This window comes from Pezoporus flaviventris, unplaced genomic scaffold (genome assembly GCF_033815535.1).
Source record: "Pezoporus flaviventris isolate CSIRO_AGI_PZ_B2104156 unplaced genomic scaffold, CSIRO_AGI_Pfla_v1 ptg000015l, whole genome shotgun sequence".
NCBI classification, from domain to species: domain Eukaryota; kingdom Metazoa; phylum Chordata; class Aves; order Psittaciformes; family Psittacidae; genus Pezoporus; species Pezoporus flaviventris.
The window spans coordinates 21697657-21724260 of record NW_026892563.1 but is presented as its reverse complement, the minus strand read 5'-3'; the positions used below and the strand labels follow the sequence as shown (position 1 = coordinate 21724260).

At 42.2% G+C, this 26604-nt stretch overlaps 1 long non-coding RNA gene across 1 annotated transcript; it reads right to left on the bottom strand.

Annotated features, from left to right (window-relative positions):
• Window positions 1–10567: 10567 nt before the first annotated feature.
• On the bottom strand, window positions 10568–15086 carry LOC133269160 (uncharacterized). Its single transcript, XR_009743340.1, has 2 exons — window positions 15007–15086; window positions 10568–10829 (listed from the first exon to the last, which is right to left on the bottom strand). It is a non-coding gene; the product is annotated as an uncharacterized LOC133269160 (long non-coding RNA).
• Window positions 15087–26604: the final 11518 nt, after the last annotated feature.

Here is a 26604-nt window from a genome sequence, read left to right as displayed (position 1 = left end):
AGACAGCCTGTATTTGAATAAATGTCTATTTTTTAATAGTTGTGTCATGCTTTTTATTATTTTAGAAGTAGTAGGTCATCACATTTTTAGACTATAGCTTTGTAGAGACTAAGGGCACAGAAGAGTCAGAATTAGTGTGAGCAGACTGGACTGCCACATGTTTGCATGTTTGTCTTCAGTTATTCCATGCCATTAACTCATGCTTTTTATGCCAGTGGTTATTTTGTATTTATGAAACATGTACAATCATAGGCAATATACACATAACTTCATTATTTCTTATGGTAATTTAACAGGTTTCTGTATGTCAGCATCATTCAGCAATGTTGATCCAAACAGTGTGTTTTGGCTCCAAATAAGTATTATTTATTTTAAGTGGACCAGCTATCAAAAGAATTATTTTTCATCTTTTTTGATGTTGTCTGGTTACCTGGCTAAAAGTAATCACAGTAAGATGTTCTTTACTTGGATAAACATGGTGTGGAGCAGTGGGTCTCCTTCCCTGGAAGTATTCAAGAGCCATCTGGACACAATCCTGAGTAATGTGCTCTAGGTGACCCTGCTTGAGCAGGGAGGTTGGCGGACCCTGGTAGTCCCTTCCAGCCTCAACCATTTTGTGATTCTGTGATTCTGTGCAGTGTCCCAGTAATTTTTTTTCAAAATTTATCTAGCGCTAAACAATAGTAATCTATGATTTTATGATTAAATTATTTTAAAACACATAGTTAGCTTTATTGATTGTATTGTAGTTTTGAATGCTAAATTTAAGGATGTTACATCCTAGATAGTTTGCCTTTGCTTTGAGGGGGAGCTCCATTTGCAAGTATGCCTCACCTTCATAGTACTTGTATGCCACGTGTACTAAGCTAACTGGAGAACTGATGATATACATACCTGCCAGCTACAAAACATACTATGAAATAAATTCATAGTATTTAACACCAAGAAGCACACAAGCAAACAAACAAGAATAATTAACCTATACAAAGATGTAAGAGCTAGAAAATCAAATCAGCAAAAGCAAATTTGTAGAACTCGAGTGGAATTTCTCAAATTAAAATGCCTAAGAACACATACTTTTGCCAGAATTTTAGAAGCATTGAGTGTTTTTTGGTGTAGAAAAAGACAATTTGGGGTAGAAAAAGACAATTTTTCATATGGATACTTTTTTTTTTTTTGTGAGATTAAAAAGACTATTATAGGGAAACAGAAAATAAATTAGTCATAAAAAGGTCAAAGTGACATAGCAGTAGGAAACATAGTTGCTTGGTTTTGATGATATTATGTACCTGATGAAATTCCTGCTGGGGCAGAAAGACGATACCATAAGCCAGGAAGTTAGAGAACTTCAAAGTGGCAGGAAAATGTACATCTATGTCCCATTTTCAAATGGGATTTAATTATTCCTACAGAATGGAAAGCCCTTTCCCTCAGTTAAGTGACAATGGCCAGATGGTTCAGGTAGGTGCTAGGGATATAAGGAAATGGCAGTGTACAGGTTTACATGCGCACCTACCTATCACATCTCACTTAAGCTATCTAGCACTCTATGAGAAAGAAGCCTGGTCAAATGATCACTGTCTCTCTTTGCCTTCCCTGAAACTGCCAAGGTACAAAAAGCTTCTATAAATGTCAGCATTAAAGGACAAGTTCCAGTTTCACCCCAACACACCAGAAAAGAAAAGAAGATATATTGATTTACCAAAAAATAGGTTTCTTATACATTATACTGTCCTGGGTTCAGCAGTAGCAGTAATTTTTCTCTAAAACCCTTCCAGCGGACGCAAGCAAGGCAAATGATGGCTAAATTTAGGTAGTTTGGTGCATGGAAAAGATGTGGATCCGCTACCTGAAGAAAGAAGTCTCATTGCCTTGAGGATCCCATATTTTTTGAAACACAGAAGCATTTTCATTGCTGTGTTTTTAACACCAATGCATTTCAAAGAATCATAGAATCATAGAATAATTACGGTTGGAAAGGACCTTAAGATCATCTAGTTCCAACCCCCCTGCCGTGGGCAGGGACACCTTCTGCTAAATCGTATCACCCAAGGCTTCGTCCAACCTGGTCTTGAACACCACCAGGGATGGAGCATTCACAACCTCCCTGGGAAACCCATTCCAGTGCCTCACCACCCTAACAGGAAAGAATTTCCTCCGTATAACCAATCTAAACTTCCCCTGTTCAAGTTTTAACCTGTTACCCCTTGTGCTATCCCTACAGTCCCTAATGAAGAGCCCGTCCCCAGAATCCCTATAGGCCCCCTTCAGATACTGGAAGGCTGCTATGAGGTCTCCACCCAGCCTTCTCTTCTCCAGGCTGAACAGCCCCAACTTCCTCAGCCTGTCTTCATACAGGAGGTGCTCCAGTCCCCTGATCATCCTCGTGGCCCTTCTCTGGACTTGTTCCAACAGTTCCACATCCTTTTGATGTTGAGGACACCAGAACTGCACATAACACTCCAGGTGAGGTCTCACAAGAGCAGAGTAGAGGGGCAGGATCACCTCCTTTGACCTGCTGGTCACTCTCCTTTTGATGCAGCCCAGGATACGGTTGGCTTTCTGGGCTGCGAGCACACTGCTGGCCCATGTTCTTTTTCTCATCAACCAACACCCCCAAGTCCTTCTCTGCAGGGCTGCCCTGAATCTCTTCTCCACCCAACCTGTACCTGTGCCTGGGATAACTCTGACCCAGGACCTTGCAGGACCTTGCACTTGGCATGGTTAAACCTCATGAGGTTGGCATCAGCCCGCCTCACAAGTGTGTCGCGGTCCCTCTGGATGGCATTCCTTCCCTCCAGCATATCAACCGAACCACACAGCTTGGTGTCATTGGGAAACTTGCTGAGGGCACACTCAATCCCACTGTCCATGTCAGCGACGAAGATGTTAAACAAGACTGGTTCCAACACCGATCCCTGAGGGACACCAGTCATTACTGGTCTCCAGCCGGACATTGAGCCATTGACCACAACTCTTTGTGTGTGGCCATCCAGCCAGTTCTTTATCCACCGAGACGTCCATCCATCAAATTGACGTCGCTCCAATTTAGAGACAAGGATGTCATGTGGGACAGTGTCAAATGCTTTGCACAAGTCCAGGTAGATGACATCTGACAACTGCTCTACCCCTGTCCATCAGTTCTGTAGCCCCATCATAGAAGGCCACCAAATTGGTCAGGCAGGATTTCCCCTTAGTGAAGCCATGCTGGCTGTCACCAATTGATCACGCTGTTGATTTTCATGTGCTTTAGCATGCCTTCCAGGAGAATCTGCTCCAGGATTTTGCCAGGCAGAGAGGTGAGACTGACTGGTCTGTAATTCCCCGGGTCATCCATTTTCCCCTTCTTGAAAATGGGGGTTATATTGCCCTTTTTCCAGTCGTTGGGAACTTCACCTGACTGCCATGATTTTTCAAATATAATGGCCAGGGGCTTCGCAACTTCATTTGCCAGCTCCTTCAGGACCCACGGATGGATCTCATCAGGACCCACAGACTTGTGCACATTCAGATTTTTAAGATGGTCTCGAACCAGTTCCTCTCCTACAGTGGGCGCAAGGTCTTCATTCTCACAGTCCCTGCATCTGCCTTCCATGACTTGGGTGGTTTTGTCAGAGCCTTTGCCAGTGAAGACCGAGGCAAAGAAGTCATTCAGAACATCAGCTTTCTCCAAATCCTGTGTAGCCACTTCTCCCGAGAGCTTCCTGAGGGGGCCTACATTGTCCCTAGTCTGTTTTTTATTTGCTATGTACTTGTAGAATCCCTTCCTGTTATCTTTTACATTCCCTGCCAAGTTTAATTCTAACTGGGCCTTAGCTTTCCTAACCTGGTCCCTAGCTTCCCAGACAACATCCCTGTACTCTTCCCAGGCCACCTGTCCTTGCTTCCACTTATTATAAGCCTCTTTTTTCATTTGAATTTTCCTCAGGAGCTCCTTATGCATCTAAGGAGGTCTCCTGGCCCTCCTGCTGCACTGCCTTCTAGTTGGGACGCAACACTCTTGAGCTTGTAGCAGGTGATCCTTGAATATCAACCAAGTCTTGGGCCCCTCTGCCCTCTAGGGCTGTATCCCATAGAGCCTTCCTAAGTAGGTTCCTGAAGAGGCCAAAGTCTGCTCTTTTGAAGTCCAGGGCAGTGAGCTTGCTGCATGCTCTTCACACTGTCCCGAGGATCTCAAATTTGAGCATCTCATGATCGCTGCATCCAAGGCTGCCCTGGAGAGTCACATTTCCAACGAGCCCTTCCCTGTTGGTGAGCACGAGTCAAGCATGGCACCTCTCCTTGTTGGCTCCTTTATTACTTGCAGAAGGAAGTTGTCTTCTACATAATTGAGGAACCTCCTGGATTGCTTGTGCCGGGCCGTACCGTCCTTCCAACAGATGTCAGGGTGGTTGAAGTCACCCATGAGAACAAGGGCTTGCGAGCGTGAGGCTTTTCCTATCTGTCTATGGAGTGCTTCATCCACAGGTTCTCCTTGATCAGGCGGTCTGTAACAGATCCCCACAGTAATGTCTCCCATAGCTATATTCCCTTTAACCTGACCCACAAACTCTCTGTGGACTGCTCACCTGTCCCCAGACAGAGTTTGATACTCTCCAGCCTATCCCTAACATAAAGGGCAACTCCCCCTCCCCACCTGCCAGGCCTGTCTTTCCTAAAGAGCCTGTAACCTTCCATTCCAACACTCCAGTCATAGGAGCCATCCCACCATGTTTCTGTAATGCCTATTATATCATACTCCCGTAGACGTGCACACATCTCTAATTCTTCTTATTTGTTCCCCAAGCTACGGGCATTTGCATAGAGGCATCTGAGCCGAGCTCCAACTGAACCCAGCTCATTGGCTGGAGCGGCTGGGATATCTCTACATTGCTCCGAGCATTTATTATAGATGCTGGCAACTGACTGGGTGTGTTGGAATGGAATGATGCCCCCCTCCCCCAACACATCTAGTTTAAAGCTTCCTTGACCAGTCTGGCAAGCCTCCTACCAAAACTGCTCTTTCCTTTCTTTATCAGACCAGCTCCACCAGCCCCCACTAGACCTGGCCTACAAGCCTGGGTCCAGTGTTCAAGACACCCAAACCCCTGACTATGACACCAACCTTTTAACCATTTATTAACCTGGCTAATCCTCCTAGCTTTTTTTAGGTCCTCCCCTGTATCCTGGAGAATTGATGAAAAGACTATCTGAGCTCCAGAGCCCCTAACCATCTCCCCCAGGTCTCTGTGGTCTTTCTTTATGTTCCTCAGGCTACTACTATCTATATCCCTAGCACCCACATGTATCACCAGGAGTGGGTAATAGGCCATGGGACTTACTAGAGCAGGAAGCCTCTCTGCCACATCCCTGATCTGTGCCCCCGGTAGGCAACACACCACCCTTGGCCGGCAGACAAGTGCTTCTGTCCCTTTCAGTGTAGAGTTCCCTACTACTACGACCCGCTGCTTTTTCCTAGCAGCACCAGTAGAGATCTTCTTTAGCAGTGTATCAGCCGACTGTTTCTGGCTCGAGTGCATTTCCTCATTAGCCCCCTGCAGGACAGCAAAGCAGTTCTGTGTGGGAACAGGGGATTTAGGGGGAAGCCCCTTGCTTTTGGTTGGCCTTTTCCTTCTTTTTTTTTTGTTGTCTTTTTTGTCACTAATTCCCAGCTTCCCAGGTTAACGGCCTCCTTCTTTCCTTCATGAGGTAGAGGTGAAGCTCGAGGCCCCTGCACAGTTTGGGCGTGGGGCAAGCATTCCTGCTTCCTCTCAGCTTCCCTGACATCTCGCAGCCTATTAACAGCATCCCGCAGCTCAGCCACTTGCTGCAGGAGGACCTCCACCAGGGAGCACCGAGTGCAGCCCTGCCCATTGTGCACCCTCCGCTCACCAGACCAGTGCAGGCACTCTCTACACTCTGAGCTCTGCACTGCAGCCTCCCCTCTCCTCGACGCTGTCTGGGTGCTTACGCTGGCCACCGCCAGGGCAGCCAGAGCAGAGCTCAGGGACCGGGCCCTGATCATACGACGAGTGATCACCATCCCACTTGCCTACCCGTACAAACTGCCTCGCCACTCTCCTGGTGGCCCGCGCTCCCTGGGTCAGGTTTTTAACCAGTCAGGGCTGGTGCCGCTGCTTCAGGCTCCGCCCCGTGTGAGTCAGCTGCTCTCGTCAGCCCTGATCTGGGCAGGTCCTGTCGAGGACTTGAGGCTCCCTCGGTGGCTCTTGTCGCTCTGAGTTGAGGCTCCTGGACGCTGAGCTTCCCCCCCCCTCCGGTGTTGAAGGCGTCCTCTCTCGAGCTACTCACCTCAGCAATTGACCATTCAAAATATATCAATATACAATACAATAGAAGAGATGAATGGGAAAATTGTGGCCTTTCTGTAGTTACTAGACAAATGAGCTTAATCCTCTAAATTATGCTCTAAAACATGTTCTAAATCACTTTGGGGAAAAGTTACATAACTTACGGAATTAAAGCAATGAACTAAGATATCATATCGTGGCACTTAATTTCAAAGCTATTTCATTGGAACAAGCTAAGACCTGTAAATACTGATTCAAAAATATTGCTATTGTAATGGGTACTCTATTCTTCTGTTGCAAATACAAGACAGATTTTTTGTCAGTCTATTGACCTTTCTTTCCTTATGTATGTTGGCTGAGCTGATTGGTAAAATTTTTGAACATTTTTTTTTCCGCTAAATATTGCAACAGTCTCTGTCCTTCTCCTGCCTGGAGTTTCACTGCTCTTCTCACACAGAGATTTGAATTTTAACCCAACTCTGAACCCTAAAGAGTATATGCAAAATGGCATGTGAATTTTGCAGATGCAGGCTCTGGTACTGGAGAAAATCATTAACCTATGAACCACTCCTGAAAGTCACTCTCTTGTCTGCTCTGTGCCTCTGTAACTTCTGTAGGTCAAAGTCACAATAATGATTTAGGACCTGCCTTGTAGGACTAGGTAATCTCAAATAAGAATTTACGTACAAATCACCTTGTAGGAATTGTATAACCATTTTTTTACATTGATGAGTAAGAAGAGCTGTGTTTTGTCTTCATCTATTTTGTCATATTTATCACAGAAGGTGTGCAGTTAGACAAAAATTTTCTTCTCACATAAGAAACTTTAAGTGCTAAGTGAGACTTTAAAAATTAATGTTGTGTGCAAAAATATGTGTAAATTTATTAAAAATACCTGTTAAAAGAAGCTCAGAAATAATTGCAAGAGCAGCTTTCATGAAACATTCATTAAAATGATGAAAAACATGGGTCTTACTGGACATTATTAGTCCAATTATAATCTTTCATAAATGAAAACTCTTCTGTTAAATACATAGACAACCTAAAAAAACATCCAACCCTCACTGTATGAAACCAGTTCCTCTGCAGTTTCCATCTCAACTTACTCTATTGGCTTAAGAGACATGGAAAGTGTCAGAGTCCTTGGCAGACCAGTCTTTCAGTTGACATTCATCCAGAAAAAAGAAGAGTTATTCTCTAAAATTTCTACACTTTGGCATTCTCTGAAATTAGACAAGAATATTTTTGGGGGAGTGGTAAGAGGTTTCAAAAGATAGGTTAATAATTCAAATGAAGCAATAGCCTTGGAATTTACAACTCCTGAACACATAGTACACACACAACACTTCTAAATAAAACAGTTACATCACTAGAGTTTCACCAGCATAAAGACTGAGTGAACCATGAACTGGTAAATCAGTCTCTCTAATCTCAGACCTATCACCATGTTTATACACTGTTTATCAATATGGTACTAGGCTACCTAATCAGGCAAATCTGGGAGCTTTGTTGTTGTTGTTTGTTTTCTGTTTTCAATAAAACATATTAAGAAAAAGTAAAATAATATACTTAAACATACATTTTCCACTGAACATTCTTTGTTTTTCCTTTATGCTGCTAATCGTCTGGTTTAAAATGTTGCCTATTACATCTTAGCTTTCCCTGTTAAAAAAAAAAATCTCAAAAATAGCTATCCTATTTTTTTTCTAAAATATTTGCTCAACAAATACCAGAGTTTTCCTGGATTCTTTGTGTTCAAGTTAGATTTAAAAAGAAAAAAAAAAAAAAAAAAAAAGGATAGTGCTGTTACCTAATATTTACAACTGAGACACTGTATATGTCTTTGGACAAAGCATTAGGTACAACGTTTCTGATGTTGATAATAAACCTTAACAGGACTGTTAAGAAAGTAGTGCTTTCCTAACTTCAAATTTGCAATAACAAACCTAAAGTTATTATCTTTCTATTTTCATTTGCAAGCAAAGCTAAGGTGGCATAAGAACCATAGTGCTATTATTAGTTAACATAGGTAATTTTAATAATCAAAATATTACTTATGTAACTAAGGTATGCTTGTTCATTTTCTCAACATTAGGCATAGAAAACTCCTTAATACTTAATATTACGCTGATTAAAAAAAAACCAACCAGACATCTGATGTCTGGGATTTTTCGTTGATTAAAATTAGTGTGTCTCTGCTGAAGTCAATGGAGCTGAATTTTAATCGCTATTCATTCAATACATTGCAAATCAGAGGCTATAAGCTTGAGGAAGGCCTAAAAGTTTAGTTAAACCTGTTTAGCCCATTTCACTTAGAAGTCTTCCTGTACTTAAAACTAAGCTTGTAATCAAGTCTTTATAGACCTGGGCTTACAAATTAAAAATTTGGTTCACATTAACTAGGACGAGAATCAACAACCCTTTAAAATGTAAACCCTTTTAAACCTAAGTTTGCAACTGCTTGGATGCCAGCCAGAAATGCAAAACCAAGAGCTTGGCTGTACTCTTATCTGCTTGCACTTACATATGTCAGGAACAAAAAAAATAAAATATAATAATTGTGCAAAATGGACAGGACAAAGAGAGAAAAATGCTTTTTTTAAAAAAAAAAAGCTGAAAACCAATTGTTTTCAGGAAGACAGGTACTTATATGTTACTGATAGGTGAAGTACAAGAAGGAAGGATCAAAGTTGCATACGATGTGGCTTACTCTGATCACGGGACTGCACAGCCACATCATGTCCTGACTAGCACTGAGGCTTGCACTGGTGGTTGTAGGCATGCATGGCGCATACTTGGAGAGCTGGCTGTGGGAGAGTTTGCTTTCCTGCTGTAAGCAAGGGTCTCTGACATGTCTGTTCTGTGCTAGATGAAGTCAAGCATCTCTTCAGACTTGACTCCCCCAGGAAAGAAGCTATTTAAAGCTCACCCATGGTGTCCTCAAGGGGATACTGTGAGATTCACAATACATACACAAAATTGTGACTAAAAGGAGCCCTCCAACACTGCATCACAAGTGCTGGCAGCACATAATATGTCTGCTGCAAGGGACTCACTCACATGTTCCCTCTTGTCCAAACACTCAGCCCTTTCATAAAAAGTAAAGGTTTTGTTTCATATAGCCATATTTGTATGGCTATATATATATATAGGAATACATATATATGTATATAATGTATAAAATATATTTATATGCTTATATATAATTTTATATATATTTTATATACATCATATATTTATTATTATATTATTTATTATGTATTTATATATAATATTTGTATATTTATATAGCTACATATATATAGGTTGCTATGGTAGCCTGATGGTCAGGGCTTTCATCTGAAGTACAAGATACCCAAATTCTATTTCCTTCCCAATTGAATCTTTTGCATTATAAGAGAAACTGACAACTAGTCAAGAGTAGGATATGTGTTGCTATCTACAAAGAAAGCACTGAATATTTCTGTGCCAGAAGGGCAGTCAGAAAATGTACGTGTCTGTATGTCCTACTGGATAAGGCCAGATGGTAGGACGGCTTCTTTCTTTCCAAAGTTTGTTGCAAGAAATGTATGCATTTTGCTTCATCACAATCAGAGTTTTCTAAAGCTTCTTATGAAAGTTGCCCAGGACAAAAAATCCTATGGATGATAGTTTAATCAGCAGGGGTAGAGCTGCTTGTACCTCCTTGCTTTGCACTGTAGGACAGGTAAGATAAAAGCTCAGTTTTCCTCAGTGTCAGGGCAACTTAAGGCTAAATTTGTCCATAGATATGCACAGATCAGCTGGCTATGATAGGCAGCTAACATTACAGACTCTACTGTGAATACCAGGCATGTTCAACATTCACCTATTGGATCAAGCCTTAGGGAATGGTGACCCATTTCTTTCTAATTTCTGGATCCCAGTGTAGCTTGAAAAGGTATTAAATTCTTTATTGCTTACATGAGGAGATTTTTGACAAGAACAGAAGCAGAATGCAATCAGATCCTGAGGTTTAGGTGCCTCCAGGCACACACAATTGCTGAGCAGCCTCTGTCAATCCTTCTGTTGGACACATTTGTCTATGCTCATCTTTGCCTTTTTTTTAGATGTTTTAGACAGCTTTTAGAACTTTCTTTACACTAAAAATGTTCTTCATTCATGTTTGAATCAGTGAATATTAAGTGATGTTTTCGTTGCCATCATCATGAATGACTTCTGAGAAAAAAAAATAAAAAGCTGTTATTTTTGCATTATCAAGATGCACTTCAAATTAAAATTTAACAGCTAAAAATACTGGGGAAGATACATATTCATTTTATTAACTTCTCAAGTGTTCACATCATGAGGGCAAGCAATGCAGTAACTTCAGCAGTGAGTAAAGACTGCCATCTTCTGACTTCCAAAGCACATCTGCACGACTGAATTTACAGTTTAGTTTGCCCTCCTTCTGTTTTATCACAGTGCTTCCAACTGGAAAAACCCTCAGCCACATCTCGATCCTGTTGCCTAAAATCCTGTAGCCCAGCCAAGGTCTTGCATTCGTAGTATACTGCTCCAGCTCTGAAAGAGAAACATTTATCTGTGATAAATAAAACTAGTTCACTCCTATTTTCTTGCAGACCTACCTGTTTCATAAATTTGTCATCTCACCCACACTTCCAAAAGAATATTTTCTATCACCATTGGTTAATTGACAAGTTGACTATTTTATTAGTAACTTTAAGATTAAATGATTAATGCTGTGACAACACAGAGCACATGTATAACAGAGGTCCACCTCCCATTAGAAGTCAAGAGTATCCCAGCAACTAATGCTAATATCTTCAGAATTCACACCCAAAAAATTTCACCTATCTGGCATGTGAACTTAAAAGTAAGCATCAGAATTTTAATCAAATGCCTCAGGCTGTTCACTGAATTAAACCTATATTATAGAAGGTCTGCAGCAAATGGAACAGGTGTATGTATATACATTCTGCCCAAATGTCACACATTTATTTCTGACTCTAACAATAGACTGAGAAAAGAATAAAGCCCCTTTTTCAGCAGAAGGAAAGAATAATTATCAGTCTCTAATCACTGTAGTTTACTGCACCTTTACTGCACTATAAGCTAGCAGTGTACACTTGCAGCCCAGAAGGTCAATCGTATCTTGGGCTGCATCCAAAGAAGCATGTCCATCAGGTTGAAGGAAATGATTCTGCCCCTCTACTCTGTTCTGGTGAGACCTTACCTGGAGTACTGCCTCTGGCTCCAGAGTCCTCAGCACAAGAAAGAGATAAAGCTGTTGAAGAGGATCCAGAGGAGGGCCACACAAATGATCAGAAGAATGAAGCACCTCTCCTGTGAGGAAAGCTGAGAGAGCTGGGGTTGTTCAGTCTGGAGAGGAGAAGACTCCAGGGAGACCTTATTGTGGCCTTTCAGTTCTTATAAGGGGCCTATAAGAAATATGAGAAGAGACTTTTTATCAGGGCCTGTTGTGACAGGACAAGGGGTAATGGTTTTAAACTAAAAGAGAGGAGATTGAAGCTGGATGCAAGGAAAAAATTCTTTACAATGAGGGTGGTAAAAGAGTGGCATGGGCTGCCTAGAGAAGCAGTGGATGCCTCATCCATGAAGACATACAAGGCCAGGCTGGATGTGGTTCTGAGCAACCTGATCTAGTTCAAGATGTCACTGCTGATTGCAGGCAGGGAAGTGGAACAGGTGACCTTTGAAGGTCCCTTACAACCCAAACTATTCAATGATTCTATGATTCTGGCATAAGCCCCTGGCATGCTGCTGACAGAAAGCACAGACAGATCTCAAACTCAAAATGGAAACTCCATGTCTGAACCCAAATATTGCACATGGAAATACAACCTCTTATAGCAAGAGTCTGGTGAACAGAAGACTAGCTAGTATGTACTTGGCAGGAAAGCATGTTCTCCACCACTGAAAATATTGATAATCCAGCAGGCTTCCCTGATGAGGAAGAAACCTTTTGGCTACCAAGGCTCATCTAATGTTTAGATCACTTTCTATCTGTCCTACAGACATGCATTCTCAATGTGTATCCTGCTGCACAGCACTACTAACACAGCAAAGTTAGAATCTTACAGCCAGATCAAATTCAATACTCAACAGTTTAATCAGAATTTTGAAAAGTAAGAGCGGCATATAAACTGTCATTTAGATGAAGTAAGCAGACACCTGTGTTTGAAATTGCCCTATTATTTCTGTTCTTATGTTAAGGAAAATCTTTCTTCATATTCTTTCACAACTCTCAGTCTTCTTGTGTCTTTTAAATATTCCAGTACTTTTGACTTTTTCCTGAGCGAAAACCTACTACTGTCATATTATGCAAGCTCACCTTTTGCATTAGTTCATTTCAGTGCATTAAAGTTCTAATCCAAGCTTTAATCAAATCTAGGAGTGAGTGCACGTAAATTTTCTCTGTATTTATAAAAAAATAGCTAAATATCCTTCATGCAAAGTGTTCAGTCGTCCAAAAAAAAAGCCCACTGATTAGATATGTAGGATTCCTCCCTTTCTCTCCTCTCCTCAGCCTTTTGGTGTCCCTGGTTCAATCATCAGATATGCATTTAGTCCTTTGGGAGGGAAAATAAAAGAATATATAGGTCTTTGAGACCACATCTGTGTTCTAACTGTTCAGTTCTTGGCTCCCCAGCACAAGACAGGCAGGGATGTAACAGAGTAAGTGCAGCAAAGGGCTACTAAGATGATGAAGGGACTGAAACACCTCTCAAGTAAGAAAAGTCTGAGAGAACTATGACTATTCAGTCTTCAGCACAGAAGGCTCAGGGAAATCATACTGGTTTGTATAAATAGCTTAGCGGAGACTAAAGAAGGTGGAGCCAGGCCCTTCTGAGTGGTGCCCAGTGGCAGGATGAGAGGACATGGGTACAAATTGCTTGAAATACAAACTGAAATATGGTATTTTTTTTAAATATAAGGAAATAGATATATTTTTAATCTCATTATCTTAGTGTGTAATGGTTTTGCATTCCTTTAGGGGAATATGTGCAACTAACTGTGGGAATATATCATTCTATCAGAAGAACTGTGTAAATTTTTTTTTAGTTCAGCAGTCAGACTAAAAAATAGGCAAACAAAAACTAAGTTAGAGCAAGCCAAGTGCCACTTCAGAAAATTCTAAAATCAAAAGCATACTTGCCATAAGGCAGGCAAACAAGCAGACCTGCATCCTGCTGGTCATAACATAAAAACAACAGAGAAGAAAATGTCCATCTGGACATTGTATTATAGCTTTTTCTGGGTCATACTCCACTGTCCTGTTTTGGTTTTGTTGTGGTTGTTTTTTTCCAAATTGTAGAAAAAAAAAAAACAAAATAAAGCTATACCCAAAAAGGCTTTTTTTTTTTTTTTTTTTGCAAGATGGTGTTGTTGGAAGGTAAAATACTGTCAGAAGTTGTCCTGTTTTCAGTAGAGTTAATTTTCTTCCTAGTAGCTAGTACAGTGCTGTGTGCTCAGTTGCTGGCTGAGTTTAAACCAGGACAGCAGTACACCCAGCACAGAGTACTGAAAGTCAGCTTCAAATGGCATCAGGCAGACATTTTCAATTTCTAGGAGCTTTGTGTCACATTAAAATAAAAGAAACCAAACCAAACCAAAAAATACCCCAACAAAAAATGTGTGATCTCTTAAGATATAACTGGACAAAATTAAACTGTTTATTTTCACCAGCTGAGCGATAACTACAAAGTTTAGCCTTTCTACAACAAAATTGTTCATCATCTAATGAATTTCAGTTCAACAGAATTTAATGGGCAACCCAGATCTATTTTCACTGACTTCATGTCACACTACATACATGCTACTTCAGTCCAGCCAGAGAATTATAAATTAGATATTTTTCTTTTTTTTTTTCTTTTTTTTTATTTTGAGCAAACTGTCCATTCTGCTCCCTGCGGTGGTCTAGCTATCACTTGGAAGATGGCTTGACTGACTTCCACTTCCTTCTTAGAAGACAGAGAGAAGAGTGACAAGCACCCACAGTCCTTCTGACTGTGGCATGTCTGACTACCAGAATACAAATGCTAAATAACATAAAATTTCTTTTGATCTAAAATTTCCAATAGCAAAGATAGCACCTCATGCCTCATAACCTGCACAAAAAAAAAAAAACGAACTTGGGTTTGAAGGATTATGCAGAAAATCTTGGAAAATTACACTTTTCAAGAATGAATAAAGAAAGATGTACCATTATATGTTTATTTTATGAATGAGTTTTTAAACATTACTTTTATACCTGAAAGAATATATTTATTATAATCAGAACAGCTTATATCTTGAGTTATAGGGATGATCAGAATTAAAATAGAATTAAAATAATTCAAGATCTATCAGAAAATGATCAGGTCCTGAAGTCCCAGACTGCATTTCTTTATGCAGGTATCTTAACAGGGTATCATTCAAATACATTCACTTAATAGATTCTGATTTCATTTTGAATGTTTACTTGCATATTAACAGAAACATTATGAACAAAACCAAAAAAAAAAGCGATCATGAATTGCCTACAGACATTAGGCTGAAGCAAATTGAAGTATATTAAAAATCAGTATCCAAACTGTAATTTTCCAATGCTTACACAAAGATGTTTGGAGTACTACAACTCCTTTGCCCAAGGTGAAGGTTGATATTCTTTAGAAAATGAATATTAGCGAATATTAACACAAAAACTACTAGTTAAAAGGTACCAAAGTTACTTTACATTTTCATTTAATGTCCTAGACATACTCCTTTTCATAAAATTGAGAATAGTACCTTGCTGTGTTGAAAAACATAGTCTGGAAGATCAAAAGAAAAATATAAAAAGGAACATTTTTTTTCATAGTCACATAAGAATAGTCACATATTCACCATACTGCTCACTGTGTCTTTCCAATTTTGTCACAGTCATACTCACAATTTGTATAGCTAGTATCCTGAATTGATTAACTATATTATATAAATGAGAAAAGCCTCCAGGAAGAGACATGAGCTAGAGCAAATATGAACAGAGAGTTTATTTTTGTCCAGTCACCCTATTAATGGATTACAGTTTTTTTCTTCATTTTTTTCCTTTTTCTTAAAGAATCTTTGAATGTAAGCATCAAGACTGGAAACTCTAATAAGAAATTTGAATCCTCTGCAATAGTCAGATCCTTGATGAATGTGGTGAATTACCAAATATCTTAGTGTGAACTGTGTTCGATACAATTGTCTTCAACTACCTAATGGATGATGATAAGGGGGACTGAGCCAAACTACTCTCAAGAGGTATGCAATAAAAGAATGAGGCTGTCACAAGGGAAATCCCAAATAGATTTAAGAAAAAAAGTCATCAAAAGTGGCCATACACTGGCACAGGATTATGGACAGGTTTTGGAGTCTCCATCCTTGAAAATTTTCAGGAGAAAGCCCTGAGAAACCTCATTGACTATGACAGCAGTCCAACTTGGGGTAGATGGGGTGCCCCCAGAGGACCTTCAGAAGTCCCTTCCAGACTACATAATTCTATGGTTCTGTTGCACATTATGTAAAAATCTAATTTTGTCCTTTTACAGCAATGTTTCCCAGGTAGCTGAACAGTCTGATACAATAGAAAGGGATAGGACAAGGGATACAATAGAAAGGGATAGGACAAGGGGTAACGGGGTCAAACTTAAACAGGGGAAGTTTAGATTGGATATAAAGAAGGATTTCTTTCCTGTTAGGGTGGTGAGGCACAGGAATGGGTTTCCCAGGGAAGTTGTGAATGCTCCATCCCTGACAGTGTTCAAGGCCAGGTTGGACAGAGACTTGGGTGATATGGTTTAGTGTGAGGTATCCCTGCCCATGGCAGGGGGGTTGGAACTTGATGATCTTAAGGTCCTTTCCAACCCTAACTATTCTATGATTCTATAAAGTGTGTCTCTGTCATCTCAGGGGGTCACATAACGATTGCCCAATGTCCCCCATGGAACTGCAGCCCCTTCAGGGCTCATCCCCATCCCCTGCTTGCAGCAGTTCTGGAATTCTGGGGTGATGTCACAGCCCGCATTACAGCGGCAACTGCCCGTACCCAGGCAACAGCACAGACCTTCACCCCTGAACCCACACTTTTCCTCTGCTCCCACCTGTGTACACCAGTCCCTTCTGCACTGCTCCTGTTCTGCTCTTCTGCCCTACTCCTGTTCTGCCCTTCTGCCCTTTCCACTCCCATCCCTTTCCACTTGTTCCCAGTCCCATTTCCTTGTTCCCTGCTGATTGGATACCACCTTGGTATCTGAAATGCAGGCCCAAAAGATGTCCACCTTCGTCCTGCTGGTGTCCGAGCTCAGCCCTTGCGGAGGCGAGAACACAAAGGGCTGCCTTCGCAGAGTAAGGAACTGGTGGGTGCTGAGGCAGGCACAGGGCCGGGTCTGTGCCCTGGCCCCGCAGGCAGGGAGCATGGCTGCTCACCCCTGCCCTCTCTGCTCTGGCAGGTCCTGAAGCCCTTACCGCCCCGCAAGGCGCTGAAGTGAAGAAAGCAGAGGATCCTCCAGCTGCAGGCGCCAGCCTGTCAGAGCTGGTGGGTGCTGCCTGACAAGGAGCCCCCAGCCTCCCGCCAGCTCCTGCTGGGGATGTGCCCAGGTCTCCAATGCCCCACGGCTCTGCCCAGGCAGCGAGAGGGGACCAGGGTGCCCAGACCTCTCTCCCACATCTGCGCTCCGCTGGTCTGGGCAGTACCAATGCACGCTTCTGCTTGGCTTTTGCCTTAGGCTTTTCCAACACATGTGAGAGCTGGAGGAAGAGGCCGCCAGCAGGACCCAATTGGGGCTGCAGGGGGAACCGATGGAGGTGGACGCAGAGGTGGAGGAGGAGGAGGCGATGGAGGTGGATGTGGAGGTGGAGGAGGAGGAGGCAATGGATATGAACTTATGAGTGGTAAGGCAGCACATGCCCCTCATCCACTGCTGGCAGTCGGGGGGATTGACTGCTGTCACACTGGGGCTGGGGCTGTGTGTGATGGCCCCACTGCAGGTACACGGTGCCTGGTGGCCTCATCCTGGCGGCACAAGAGCCACCACCGTGCTGCCCTGTGCTGCCTTTGGGACACGCAAGCCCAGTCTTATCGCGTAGACCCCAGCTCCCAACCCCAGCCAGGGCTGAGCCCCGCGGCAGTGTCCCACTCTCCTCCACGTGTGGCAACCACAATGACCATCAGTAGCCTCACTGAAATGACCTTGTGCTGCTTGTTTCCAGGGCTGGTGGAAATGGGAGTTTACGCAGTGTTTGAAGAAGTTTGCTTTAGAAGAGTTCCTGTTCTCACTGAAGATTGTTGTTGTTTTAGAAGATTGTTTGTTTTTCCATGAGTGTTAGTTTTAGATAGATTAGGTGTAGTTTTAAGAATAAGAGTTGTACTTTTAGGTAGTATAGTTGTAGTTTTAGGTAGAAGAGTTGTATTTTTTATAAGACCAGTGTTCTTTGTTGTTTATTTTGTTTATTTTTGTTATTTTGTAAATACATTTCTTGACATTTTTCTGACCCAGTCTCTGTATTCACTGTGATCACACGTGGCTGTGGCAGACAAGTGGTTTCTACTTGCTCTGAGCTCCCAGGGCTGGAGGGGCCATGGGGGCTGGCACTGGGTGCTGGGGCACCCCAACTGTCCTCATATGGGCTCCCTGCCCTGGCAGAGCCGCTCTTTCAGTCTCTCTGCAGCTGTGGGCAGGGCTGGGTGCAGGCTAGGCACCAAAGGTCTGGGCACTCACTATGACCTCTGTGTGGCTGCAGGGCACCTGGGCTGGTGCTGCCATCAGGCACAGCCTGTGCCAGAGCTGACCAAGGGTTCTCCAGCTGCTGCTCAAGTATGGCCACGTACAAGGAATCAGTCATGGAATCACAGAATCACAGCGTGCCCAGGTTCAGGTCATTGTGTGGAGCAGCCTGCACCTGGCATCCTGTTGGATCCTGCTGCCCAAACCAAGCCTTTTACCCCCTTCTGTCCCTTTCTCCCAGTGAGTCTTTTGGTCCCCATCCTGTACGGTGGGAAGAGGGTCTGGGGCTGGAGCTGGTTTGGGATGCCAGATGTTGGTGGCTGCAGCTGGAGCCAGGGTCATGTGCTGGCACTGTCATGTGGGAACCTGCAAGTGGGCAGGGAGGGGAGCTGCCAGCAGGAGAGCGGCAGCGGGGTGCAGAGGGAGCTGCTGCATGCGTGAGGTGTGTGTGCAAATGCAGACGGGTACACAAAAGTTCAGGGTGCGGAGCAGTTGCAGATACCTCCTGAAGCAGGGAGCCCTCGATACACGCTGCTGGCACCACATCTTCTGCTGCCCTCACAGCCTTTGCTGCGCGTGGGGAACAGATTCTTGCATGGGCTCACCTGTGATGGGCACCGCTGGAGGACGTTGCTGAGAAGGGCTGAATTCCAACCCCATAGACACTTCCCAGCTGCAGAACATGAGCACTGCTCAGGTCAATTACTGACTCCTTGTGGGACAGGGAAGGAGCAAAGGAGATGGTCCTGGTCATTGTGGAGTTGGCCAGTGCAGCCTTTACCCATTTTATTAATTATTTAAGGACCAAAGTGTCCTACTGTGCGCTACAGAGTCCTACTGTGGGGATATGTTGCAGACTGCCTGATCAAGAGGACTCTGTGGATGAAGCACTCCACAGGCAGATAGGAACAGCCTCATGCTCTCAGGCCCTTGCTCTCATGGGGAAAGTCAAACACCCTGATATCTGCTAGAGGGATGGTACGGCCTGGCATAAGCAATACCGGAGTTTCTGCGATTGTGTGGAAGACAACTTCCTTCTGCAAGTATTAGAGGAGCCGACAGGGAGAGGTGCCATGCTTGACTCATGTTCACCAACAGGGAAGGGCTGGTAGGAAATATGATGCTCTAGGGCAGCCTTGATTGAAGCTATCATGAGATGGTCGAATTCGAGATCCTCAGCACAGTGTAAAGAACGTGCAACAAGCTCACTGCCCTGGACTTCAAGAGAGCAGACTTTGGCCTCTTCAGGAACCTGCTTAGGAAGGTTCCATGGGATATAGCCATAGAGGGCAGGGTGGCCCAAGACTGTTGGTTGATATTCAGGGATCACCTACTGTAAGCTCAGGAGTGTTGCATCCCAACTAGAGGGAAGTGCAGAAGGAGGGCCAGGAGACCTCCTTGGATGGATAAGGAGCTGCCGAGGAAAATTAGAAGGAAAAAAGAGGGTTATAAAAGGGGGAAGCAAGGACAAGTGGCATGGGAAAAATACAGGGATGTTGTCTGGGAAGCTAGGGACCAGGTTAGGAAAGCTAAGGCCCAGTTAGAATTAAACTTGGCTAGAAATGTTAAAGGTAACAGGAAGGGATTCTATAGGCACGGAGCGAATAAAAGACAGACTAGGGACAATGTAGGTCCCCTCCAGAAGCTATGAGGAGAACTGGCTACACAGGATTTGGAGAAGGCTGAGGTTCTGAATGACTTCTTTGCCTCGGTCTTCACTGGCAAATGCTCTGACCACACCACCCAAGTCTTGAAAGGCAGATGCAGGGACTGTGAGAATGAAGACCTAGGGCCCACTGTAGGAGAGGATGAGATGCAAGACCATCTTAAGAACCTGAAAGTACACAAGTCCATGGGACCTGATGAAATCCATCCACAAGCACTGAAGGAGCTGGCAAACGAACTTGCTAAGCCACTGGCCATTATATTTGAAAAATCATGGCAGTCAGGTGAAGTTCCCAATGACTGGAAAAAGGGCAATATAACCCCCATTTTCAAGAAGAGGAAAATGGATGACCCAGGGAACTACAGACCACTAAGTCTCCCTTCTGTGCCTGGCAAAATCTTGGAGCAGATTCTCCTGGAAGGCATGCTAAAGCATATGATAAACAACAAAGTGGTTGGTGACAGCCAGCATGGCTTCAGAAAGGGGAAATCCTACCTGACCAATTTGGTGGCTTTCCATGATGGGGCTATGGAACTGATGGACAGGGGTAGAGCTGTTGATGTCATCTACCTGGACTTGTGTAAAGAGTTCAACACTGTCCCACATGACATCCTTGTCTCTAAATTGGAGCGACATCCATTTGATGGATGGACATCTCGGTGGATAAAGAACTGGCTGGATGGCCACACACAAAGAGTTGTGGTCAATGGCTCAATGTCCAGCTGGAGACCAGTAACGACTGGTGTCCCTCAGGGATCGGTGTTGGGACCGGTCTTGTTCAACATCTTCGTCACTGACCTGGACAGTGGGATTGAGTGCGCCCTCAGCAAGTTTGCTGATGACACCCAGCTGCGTGGTTCGGTTGATACCCTGGAGGGAAGGAATGCCATCCAGAGGGACCTCAGCACGCTTGTGTGGTGGGCTGATGCCAACCTTATGAAGTTTAACCATGCCAAGTGCAAGGTCCTACAAGGTCCTGGGTCGGAGCAGTCCCAGGCACAGCTACAGGTTGGGCAGAGAAGAGATTCAGAGCAGCCCTGAGCAGAAGGACTTAGAGGTGCTGGTTAATGAGAAAATGAACATGAGCTGGCTTCACTGTGTGCTCGCAGCCCAGAAAGCCAACCATATCCTGGGCTGCATCAAAAGAAGCGTGAGCAGCAGGTCGAAGGAAATGATCCTGCCCCTTTACTCTGCTTTTGTGAGATGTCACTTGGAGTATTGTGTACAGTTCTGGTGTCCTCAACATAAAAAGGACATGGAACTGCTGGAACAAGTCCAGAGGAGGGCCATGAGGATGATCAGAGAACTGGAGCACCTCCCGTATGAAGATAGGCTGAGAAAGCAGAGACCTCATAGCAGCCTTTCGGTATCTGAAGGGGGCTATAGGGGTGCTGGGGAGGGACTATTCACTAGGGGTTGTAGTGATAGGACAAGGGGTAATGGGTTCAAACTAATGAACTAATAAACCCCTTCTTTCAGCAGATGGATAGAATAATTAGTGGCAGGGGGGTTGGAACTAGATGATCTTAAGGTCCTTTCCAACCCTAACTGTTCTATGATTCTATGAGAAACATGTCAAAATTATTTTGTGCCTTATGGCTTGAAAACTGCATATTGGAACTGGTTTTAATAAGTTGTATGAAAAATATGACATGCCCCCTCCTTTGCAAATGCCAGCATGGTTAGTAAGTTTGGGCACATCCTTCTCTGTATGCCTGATGAGGATCCATGTGGGTATATATATCTTTACGCTATTCTAGGGCCACGCTAGCTTTTCCATAATTTTACTCAGCTAGATGGTTGGCAATATTTGAATCATTTATTATTTACATTATTTAAACTTTCTTTATATGTAATTTTATAAAAAAGGACACTGTAAGGGAAAAAAACAAAACCATAAAACCAAATCTTATATGAAACCCAGAAAAATCTTTGACTTTAATCTTTGGGTACTAATAACCTTCTAGACCAACTCTGGAAATTTCCCTACCAGAAGTATAATTTCCCCCTTTTCTCTTCTTAAGGGGCTGGCAAAACACCGGTTGCTTTTGGTACAGTAGGTTCAGTCAATTATTCTTGCATTATTGTAAGGGCTATCTGAAAATGAACATTGTTTTTGTTGTCTCTTGTATCTCTTCTTTAAGAATGTTTTCACAGAGGGAAATTGGAGCACACTAAAAAATCCAAGTCCTCAAATGTTTATACATGCCTATCATGTGTTACATTTGATTGCAAAACACATCAATAATTAGAGAAGAGAGATTGTAGTTGCAAAGGTCACAACTTCAGTGTAAATAATGTAGATTACTCTTTGTTAGAAAAATTAAATCTAATGAAATCTTAGACTTCATTCTATGCAATTTAGTATATATATGAAGGAATATAAAGTGCATGAAGAGAATGAATCTTCCTTGAATTTAGCTTATTTTGCACAGATTATTATGCACTCAGATTCACAACAACTATAATTGAATTTAACTAAAATGAAATGGTGTTGTCCTAAATAGAGGCACATAATCTAAGGAGTCCTCTTCATCTCATGTACAGAGCCTGAATGCAATGCTTGTGGAGTTTGCTTTTATTAAAAGCTTAATGTATGTTTACTAATGTAATTTTAAACATGGCCTAATTTCAGTGGCAAGAGGGCCAACATTCAAATAATGATTAATTGAAAACTTAGTTAAATGCTTCAAAATACACATGAAAGTGTTCTGATAAAGTTTCAGGTCATGCAGTTTGCATCGGAATCCGAATAATGAAAATGAACTACTTGATCCAAAAGCCTTTATAGTCAGTAACTAAATTACCCCAAAGCTGCTGAAGAACATCCAGCTTAGAATATTTGTAATGAATTTTTTCTGCGGTAGTTTTACATCATATGGAATATATAAAGAAAGAGTTTGCTTCCCCTTCCCGTTCCAAGTTCCTGAGCTTCTGTGCTGTGAAACACCACTTTACTAAACATTACCTAAAACTGCCAGAAAAATACTTTCCCCATCTAATTGGAACCAAGACCTAAAGACATAAAGATAGTTGCTTTTAAGTAAATAACATTTTATGGCTTATGTACTTTATTCTGCATGGTTAATCACAGCATACTGATGGGGAACAACTCTTCAGCACTTGCTGAAAACTTCCAGACTGTAAAAATTTTTATCCATTCACAATAGAAAACATTTGTTTAGTTATTCTAAATTTATGCCATGTTATTCCTGCCCACAGGTGATTTATTTCATGTGATATAACTATGGTTTAGCACTCTTTATAACCATTCTGGTGAAAAATCCTACTGATGGCTCACTGACTCATTTTAAAATCTGTTATGGAGAGATGCAGTAACACTGAGAGCCATGTATACAGTTATGATATATAACCTTCACTATATAAAATCCTCCAGACAAAGATTTGTTTAATCCATAGAAAATAACTCCAGAGGCAGAAAAAATGAAAAGGGAATATACAGAAAAAAAACCCAACCAACCAAACAAACAAACAAAACTTTACCAAAAAGACTTGCCACCAAGTAAAAAAAATAAGTAAGTCCATACTCCTTTTCAAATTTGAATGTTGCCTTAACTGGCAACTGGAGATGCACTTCTGTTTTTCAGGGAGATAAGCTGTGATGGAAGGTGGAGGTGACAAATATGCATGTGCACGTGTGTTCTTGCAAAAATCTGTTTGTCCATGTCCATATGTGTACTAGGAAGCCAGGAATTAAAGTTGCAAAATTACAGAAGAAAAAGCAATAGTTATTCCTGAAAACAGAGAGTGGGCTGTGAGCTTCTTTTGCCTGCTTAGAGAAATAAAACTTGCAAGAGATTTCCTAACTTGTAGGTCTGGAAGAGTGAATGAACCACAGGGTAGTGGCACAGCTCAGAGAGTATGATACAGCTGCATGAGGGGAACATCACCTCTGAGCTAACCACTGGTCTTGTGAAGAACTGTAAAGAATTTATATTATTATTGGGCTATATAGCTAGCTTACTGGAAGACACTGCAGGGAACCCTGCATGATGCTCTTTTGTGCACTGCAAATATAATTTTGAATTTTTTACTCCTAGCAGCACAGCTTCAGCAGAAAAGATATGGAGCCTCTTCCTTATGCCTAGGTGAGCAAAACCAGTTATCATCATAGAAACCTAAAGATTAAAGTGACATAACAAGTATTAATTAAGTGTGGCCACGCCTCTTGTCTTCTGCATTGCCATTTACAGCAGTGGAAAACAAATCTAAAATACTTAATAAGATCAGGTAGCAAGTTGTGCTCACTTTGTATTAACACAGAATGCACAGAACAATGGTGAAACAGCTACCAGGACACTTTTTTCCCCATGAGAATTTGTGTCAGTTGAGAAAAAGGCACTGTAAACACAACTATGATACTTCAGAGAGCAACAGCTAATAATAAATGAAAACTAAATTTCATCTACTTTGTAGAAAAGTGACAGGGAAACCCTAATCATTCCTACCTGCCAAAGGAAGCGCAGGAATACTTAGTACATGACAATGTGGTGTGGGACAGCATGCTCATGAATATGAGCCAGCATATTCATGCTTACGTGTTGCCTGTGTGTAGCTGTAAATCACACGCTGAGTGGCTTGAAAGCAAGCACACCTGCTGGTAGATTTTGTATTCTGAGCATTTGTCTGCCCCTCTAACCCCTGTTAGCATCGAGTTAACCTCTTCTGGCCTCCAGAAGAGCACCAGTCCACAATCAGTAACCTGCGAGAAACAGAAGTCAGTCAGATGGATCTCATGTCACTGCTGAACTTTAGTTGCTGATTGTTGATTTAAGGGGTAACAGAATTTGTGTTGGAGCTGGGAGAGGACAGTGAGAGAGAGTTAATTTAACATATTTACACTGTCACAGTAATTATTCTCTCATTAAAAGCATGTATGAGCCACAGTAATTTTTCATAGTGTAGCATTTTGTGAGATTATACAAAAAACATTCTCCCCCAAACCTTTCTCCTGGTGTTCACTTTAAAGTTCTCTTTAATCAAAACAAAACAGAGATAAAATCTCATCTCCTGCTCTCACTGCAAAGGCTCTGTTGACCATACTTAGACTCCTGGGACAGGTTTCTGGGTTGCAGACCCTTTCCACTGCCCAGTTTACTCCTGTTTCCTAAGCAGCACTGTGGCCCATTTATCATATGTCATATTTGTTAGCACACATCAATCAGCCCTGGCAGTACAAAACAATAGATGACACAGTGTTACAGTGTTCAAAGAACATGCTTCACCAGACTGATGGAGTTGTATATGGTCTATGCCCCAATGGGCATACAGTGCCTTGTTAATGTGTGTATGAAGATGGCATATGTCTCTCTGGTGGCTGTTATTAAGGTCAATTTCCTAAACATCTATGGATTTTACTTTTCCAACTCCTCTTGGTATTTCATTAAATCGCTTGATCAGTTTCCCGCTTCTGTCTAGTCCTCCTCCTGGATGCCTTAATGTCTTTCTTTGAAGTATAGAAATGAAATTACATGATTTAACAGGGAAAAGAGGAATACCATAGTTTGATTTCCACTGCCAGCAGTGGCAGCTGCATGTTGAAGTGCTACATACCTAAGAGACACCTTTACAAAATTAGGGAAATCCATATCTAATACAGAGTAAAATTCCTCAACTATATACCTTGTCCTTCAAGACAGGTACATCACATTCTGGTTACTATCAAGAAATGCAAAAATGAAAGAGTAGTTCATACATAGATTTCTGAGGTAAAGCTTACAAGGCAACAGTATCTTTCAGTCATGTAAAAGAGTGTCTTAGTATCTGGGACAATGCATCCTACCTTCCCTTTTATATCCTTAGCTAAACTAAAGCTCTAATTTAACCTTCTCTATTTTAGTGATAGCAAAACCAAGCACAATGCCCATTTAAAAACCCTAAAAATCAGAAGACTGTTATTATGAATTTTATCTATTCATTGAAACTATTTGATATTTTTTCTTTTATTGATAAGGGTTTTAAAAATCACCAACAACACATTCATTTCTTTACATTAGTGTCCTCATAATGCAACTATTATCTCCCTGAATGCAATGTTCCATAGCCTTCCCCAATCCTCTATCTTCTAAGCCTCTATCCTTAGAAGTGCAGACTCCATGAACGTACCTTCAGCTATAAAGCTGATAAAAAAGTAGCCTTGGGTTGGGCTCTGCCTGGAGAGATCCCCATTCCAACAATTCCACTGCTTTTTAAAAGCACAGCTTTAGAGAACCAGAGTAACATCACCTTGACAACCATCCAAACCATCCCCCGCGGAGCTGTTCTGCAGTCATTTTCTCTCTGAAGCATTGGATTGCTCAGATTTCTGCAGCAGATGTTTTAATAGTCTGTGCCTATGCTACTTCTTTTTAGCTGGAAAAAAACAAAGCATTTATAATACATGATTGTTATGATGAATTTGGAAATAATAGCTTGTCATAAAACCGTTTTCATCCAGATTTTATACCCTCTACTTTCGCCTCCTCTCCCGTAAACCCACAAAAATCTGGAGAAAAGGGTGCAAAAAGTATCCATTTTTTTCTTTCCCTATGCTTTATTTCTGTCTGCCCAAACAGTGCTGTCTCTGGCAGGTCACCCTCTTTTTGTTTGCTTCTTTGCTCAGCCAGTAGCAGAGAGCATATATCACCCTGCAATCTTCCTGTAAGTACTCCCACAAATGGTCTTGACCACTCCGCTTTGTTGTTTTGACTTTCATTCTGAATGGCAGTCACACTGCAAGTGCACAGCTTGGCATTTTGCTCTGTATGGGATTGGCGTCCTTACTGTCAGCCTGCTGCCCTGTAACCATGATCCCCTTCAGCTTAATCAGTGGGCACAGATGTTCACTGTCTATGTACCTACCAGAGGTTGCTGGCAGGTTGATCACGCTAGGACTCTCAAACATGAAATGACTCTGATCATT